Raw genomic sequence first — 6,251 nt, 5'->3', positions numbered from 1 at the left:
AAATCTAACGGATTAGATAGAGAATGTAGTGTTTATTTGTGTGAAGTTAAGCACAAAGCTATACAATGGGCTATCTGTGCTCTGCCCACCACGGGTATCGAATCCCGGTTTCTAGCGTCGTAAGTCCGCAGACATACTGCTGTGCCACTGAGTGGCATATAGTGTTTAAAAAATACACACACACGCACACACATATATATATAACAGGCGTAATACCGATGTTTTGTGATAAGCTTAACCTTATCTGAAATAAAACATTTCACATTGTTACTAACTTCTGTTGTATTGTTTAAAACTGTTCTGGTATTCACCTGTCAACTTCAGTTTAGGATATTGTAGTATGCAGGTTCTCAACATAGTTACACAGAGAGCTTTAGAATGGATAGTGAGAACATATTTTTATACGTAATTGAATATATATGTAGTCTATAAGCTCGAGTCTGCATATCAAAGTAGTCCGATCAAGATAAGAACCAGTGTGATGTAATCAATCCTTAACTAATACACTGAAACATTAGGAGTAAAAAATATTTTGTCGGGTGATTTGCTTTATTTATTAAAAACGATAAATAAAATATCGTATAACTCCAGAAGGCTTTAATCATAATTAAGTAACTACAAATTTTTAGGGCATTTTGCTTTGTTAAACTACCAGAATTCGACTCAGCCTTCTATGTATAGATTCCGTGAGGTACAATCGCCTCTTTAAAAATACAAAACAGTTTTTATCTCTCTCTTAGAATATTTATTTTGTAAAATGGGTAAATATGTCAAGAATAAATTACATACATGTAAGTGTAGTAAACTATAGGTCATGGCATTAATAGCTCATCAGATAAAAATAAATAAATATAATGATGTACCTTTTCTGATAATTATCATTATCAGTTACGAGATTTGGTTAATTTATGTCTTGTTATACGCATATTTACACAACGAGCTGTCTGTGCTGTACCCACCATAGGTATCGAAACCTGTTTTTTAGCGCCTTAAGCCTTTAGACTGACCGCCGAGTCACTGGGGGCCAGTTAAAAGTTGTTTTGTTTTTTAAGCGCAAAGTTACACAATGGGCTATCTAGACTGTGTCCGCCGCGGAGAACCGAACCCCGGATTCTAGCGTTGTAAATACTTGAGCTTATAGCTGACCCGCTGGAGAACTTCATTTAATTAAAAAAAAATTATGCTATTATATACAAATGTCGTTGAATATTATATGTCAGTGAGCTAATGAACAAGTCCCCTCAAATATATTGTCTACGTATATAACTTTACTACACATATAATTACGCCTTCCCATGTATGATAATCTGTTGAAGATATCATCAGCGAATTCCTAGTACAAGTAAAAATGTTTTAAAAACTAATACAATGTTTACACAAACACGCACGAAAGAGAACGTGAATTCACCTGGGATTTTGTTAAGTTTTTCACGAAAGTGCAAAACCTGTTTTATACCGAGGTAGAAAAGAAACAAAGAGAGAAAGATAGAAATAAAAAAGGCCTTACCAGGCACAGAGAGCTTCCACCTCGTGTTTACAAGATACCAACCTTATCACCTGTCCAAAATTTCCCCAATCGATCTGCTCTGGCAAAGTAACAGTGCTACATATCTCCTCTCCTGTCACGAAGTCAACACGATATACGATTTCACGGCACTTCAGTGTACATAAGCGGTTCGTATACGCAGTGGTTTGTTCAGTATGTGTGATATCATCGTTTAGGTGAAACTCAGACTGATAAGAGCCGTGCAAATAATTACTGCTGCCCCTGTTAGGCGATCACATGTACACTGAGGCAATTAATTATATAACTGGAAAAGATCGGCTTCAAATAAACATATATATAACGAGATGAAAAACTATTTATTTCGGAATGTCGCGCAAACCCACACGAAAGCTCTCTGCGATAGCCGTCCCTATTATTGAACTGAACTGATAGGTTATAGGGAAGACAGCTAGACAACAGCACCCACCGTCAACTCTTGGGCTACTCTAATCGAACAGTGTGATTTGGCCGTTATTCTTGTAATGAAAGCCGAGGAGCACACATGTAAATATTCTTATTACAATCTGTAAATAATGAATCCAACGATATTGAGGTTTTAGAGATTTGGTGACTGTTTATGTAGTAAGTTACAGCTGTGGGAGTAACTCATAGGTTGTAATTTCATTTGTACTTTAAGTTTTCACTTTAGAGACATGGTTGGCTCGAAACTGAGCTTGGTGTTATCTATTAAACTACGGGTTAAAGATTTCTGTTTTGGGAAACAGCCTAAATGTTTGTGTAACATGGCCGAACTCGATCATGCAGTATTAAAAACAAAAAAAAACTGCGATCCTGTCAGCAGCGTCGTGTCCGAAAGGGCAGGAACCCTCTACATAATCATAGGTGTGCGATATCCATTTTTTTTCTTTACATTTTAGGAATTACTATTCTTTGATTTAACAACAACAACAAAAATGCAATGGATTTGAACCTAATATAACGGATAACTGTGATATTTATTTTAGAGTATGACATATTGAGTTATCAAAGATGAGTATATAGCTCTCCTCTAATGTAATAGTTGATAAGGCAAGTACCAGCAGGCACTCTAAGTTGTTAAAAAAACAGTGTTCTATAATTCAGAGTATAGTAAGAATAGCTATATTTAGGCCAGTGTTGATTGAACTCATAAGAATGTAAAAATTGTTTGAGTTCAACTGGAACTCTTGTATCGGATCGGCAATTACGGTGATGGCTGATGGTAAGTATCGAATTATGGCCAACAATGCCCGATTGCGAATTTTATTGATATTGCAGATAGAGTAGCCATCCTTGAAGATTACTAAAAGGAGTGGCAAGAATCGTGCAAGCAGGAGATGGCGATTCTAGGCGAAAGTGAGGTAGAAGTTTATAGCTAAATATTTTATTTAGAAAATACTTAGTTTCAGATCAAATATACAGCATCAACGGTCCACCACAGTTTAAGGTCGTAAAAGTGTCACGACCCAAACTCAACCAGAAATAGTGGGAGGGAGGTATATTAATATAATCAATTCATAATTGTTAATTAACACGTTTTCGACTTTGTAGTATGTAGAATGTCACTGCCTTACTGTGGCCAGCAGAGAAAAGGAGGAGAAGTGGGAGATATAAAAATATAAAAAATGCTCATTTGTATACATATCATACTATATTATGACACATTCCTTATTATGACACGGTTACAAAATCCAGGTTATGTACGATTCCACTATAGTTCAGTAGTCCCCCAATCCTGTGTTTATACACTCTACATATAGCAACAGGGTATAAATATAATAGCTGTAAATATATTTTACAAGCATATGCATAACGTGATATGTTGATCATCATGCATCATAGTGATTATACATGCAGTACCACTATCAATGATAACACTGTGACAATGATATCAGGAACAATAGCCATCCAGTCTGCATGAAGCCAATCCAAAGGTTGTCATTGTTTCCCCAAAGAGCATCCTACACCAACTACGTATTTCGTTAAACTGTTTCAGATAGGGCAATATTGTTATTATAAGATTTATGTTAATGACGGATATAAAAAAAACTAAAGAAACAAGATGATTACAAAATTTTAATAGAAAAAGGGGGAACATGGATCATAAAAAAATCAGAAACAAGACAGGTAGCTTAAATCGCCGAAAAAAAATAAACAAGCAAGCCTAAGGTTTGAAACATATGTTTCAAACCTTACTCTTGTTTGTTTACGGTTTTTGCCGACTGCATTTTAACATTAAGCTACCTATCTTATTTCTGTAATTTCCCTATTCCCCCTTTTTTTAAATTAACAATTTTTAATAATCTTGTTATACTTGGAAATGTATCAAATACGAGAGCACAGAATTTACCATTTTCAGTATTTATAGCCTAATATAAAATGTTTATTCATTTTAGTTTTTGTCCAAAGTTACACAGTTATCTGTGTATAGCTGTTCCCAATTTTGAAATGACAGACAAGAAAAAGGCAACAGCACCCACCGCCATCTTTATGGGTATTTCTATGCGATCGAAAAGTGGGATTTTTTCGTCTCTTTAATAACTCCTCCATGTCATCAAAGTGTGGAGCGCGTTTATGAACTCGTAATCCATGTACGTTAACCACTAGGTAAGAACCAGTCAAAATAAATAAATATAACGACTTTCGTTGCTTCTGCTACTTAAATAAAACTACTTTTCTCCTTTCGATGACGTGGAACCCACTTTGAGACTAATAATGGTTGGAGACGGCTTGAATGGGTAATGAAGAAAAACTTTAATATAAGTTTAACATAACAGCAAATGCACAACGTTTCTACAAGTAAAAATAAGCCTTCATGAGATATTATTGGGTTTACGACCGAAAATATCATTAACTTGTCTGTTGTTATATGCAAAGCTATACAATAACGGGCTATCGCCAAGTGGGAAAACTGAAACTCGATTTTTAGCATTATAAGCCCAAAGACTTACTGCTCAGTCTATTTGTTTGTTGGATTTCGCGCCAAGCTACTCGAGGGCTATCTGCACTAGCCGTCCCTAATCTAGAAGTGTTTAGTATTAAGCGCAAACTACACAATGAAGAGTCTGTGTTATGCCCACTACGAGTACTGAAACCTGTTTTTTTTTGGGGGGGGGGGGTGAACCCTCATACTTATCGCTGACAGAAGACAGCTAGTCAACGTCACCCACCGTAAACTCTTGGGTTACTCTTTTACCAATGAAAGTGTGATTGGTCGTCACATTATAATGGCTCCATGGTTGAAAGGGTAAACATGTTTGGTGATGGAATTCGAACCAGAGACTCGCAGGTTGCAAGTCGAGCGCTCTAACTACCAGATCATGCCAGGTCAACCTTTGAATCAACGGGGAGGAGACATTGGGCCATCCATTTGCGTCAAGTTCTGTCAACCGCGGGGCATCAGACTCCGTATTTTACTGTTGTAAAATTCGTAAACCTCATTAGATGCTAACTGCATACCCTGTTTTGTGGAAAGTAATAATTGGATCATTTAATTAATTAAGTACTTGTGTCTTTAAATTCAAAGCCAAAAGTGTATGAAAAAATTGGAAATGTGCCCAAAAAAATCCAAAAACAAAATAACTCGTGTACATTGATGAACAGTTTTTTAATCACCACATACGGCATTGCCGTAGGAGGCAATTTGGGAGCGGTCGGACTATTGCCATTTCTAGAAGGGGTCTAAGGGCATGCCCCAGAAAATTTTGGAAACTTTAATGCTACGAGATTGAATATTGAGCCGTTTTAACTATAAATACTGCATACATACAACATAATGTATTGAATTAAAAGAAGCAAGTTTTTATATATATAAGTTATAGCCATGAAAAAGTGGTCAGGCTATGGCCTGACTGGCCTTACCGCTCCCTACGGCCCTTACGGTACTCTGAGTGATGGATGCTAACACACACGCACATAATAAATCATCTTTTATAGTAAAATTTTTGATACATGTAGGTAGCTTTGTTCTGATCGGAAGTTAATTAATATTAATCAATTAGCGCCTTTTGTATAAGTAAAAAAAAAAAAGACGTTATTGTGTAAAACAAAAACATGTTTTTATCTAAATGCTGGTTAAGCAATCTTGTATTTACCCGGGGTATTCTAGAACACCGTCAATCACTGTTTTCACATCAAGGTTGATGGGAATTCCCACGTAAAGCTACGCGTCTGGACATTGTAAAATAAAATGATACGAAGTCACTGATGTTGAAATTAACGGAAATTACAGTTGAAAAAAATTATAGCAGTACCGTATATCACGACACGATTTTTTTATTCTTTTGTCTGTAACAGAATGTTATTCCAAGAAAGGGGACTCAACTTATACAACGAATACAAAAAATACTCGACCGTCAGTGGTGCCTCGAGATCAAGTGAATCGATTTAGTTACACCGAACAATACTCTTCACGTAGAACCTCTGTTTTGAAATTATAGGAAATAACCTTATACAGGTCACAATGTTGTCATTTCAGTGATATATTAGGTCGTCCAGAAATTAATTTCGCGTTTTGGAACACTTTTATTAACCACCTCCCAAAAAACGTACATCACGTATAATTGTTAAACGAACCGCCTAAACGTCACGTTATTGTAACCTATATAATGTGTAAAGTTTAGTATACTCTAATCCCTTATCGTGATGACACACGACGAGACGCACATTCGGCGTGTAATGCTGTTTGAATACCAGAAGGGAAACAATGCCTCTGTAACCACAAAGA

The 6,251-nt window shown here is 36.1% G+C and overlaps 1 protein-coding gene across 8 annotated transcripts in view; it reads right to left on the bottom strand.

Moving 5' to 3' along the window:
- LOC106468186 (serine/threonine-protein kinase D1-like) overlaps positions 1–6,251 on the bottom strand; it is a 121,961-nt gene that overhangs the window by 75,207 nt on the left and 40,503 nt on the right. The window contains exon 1 of one of the 8 annotated variants that reach the window (XM_022396499.1): positions 1,550–1,623. The exons of 6 other annotated variants lie outside the window; for them this stretch is intronic. The gene's annotated coding sequence lies outside the window, so the exon portion shown is untranslated. Of the gene's footprint in view, positions 1–1,507; positions 1,527–1,549; positions 1,624–6,251 lie in introns of those variants that run through there. One more of the 8 variants, XM_022396500.1, reaches the window with a different exon arrangement.

This window comes from Limulus polyphemus, unplaced genomic scaffold (genome assembly GCF_000517525.1).
Source record: "Limulus polyphemus unplaced genomic scaffold, Limulus_polyphemus-2.1.2 Scaffold2907, whole genome shotgun sequence".
NCBI classification, from domain to species: domain Eukaryota; kingdom Metazoa; phylum Arthropoda; class Merostomata; order Xiphosura; family Limulidae; genus Limulus; species Limulus polyphemus.
The sequence above is the reverse complement of the archived record's forward strand: the minus strand, read 5'-3'. Positions and strand labels throughout refer to the sequence as shown.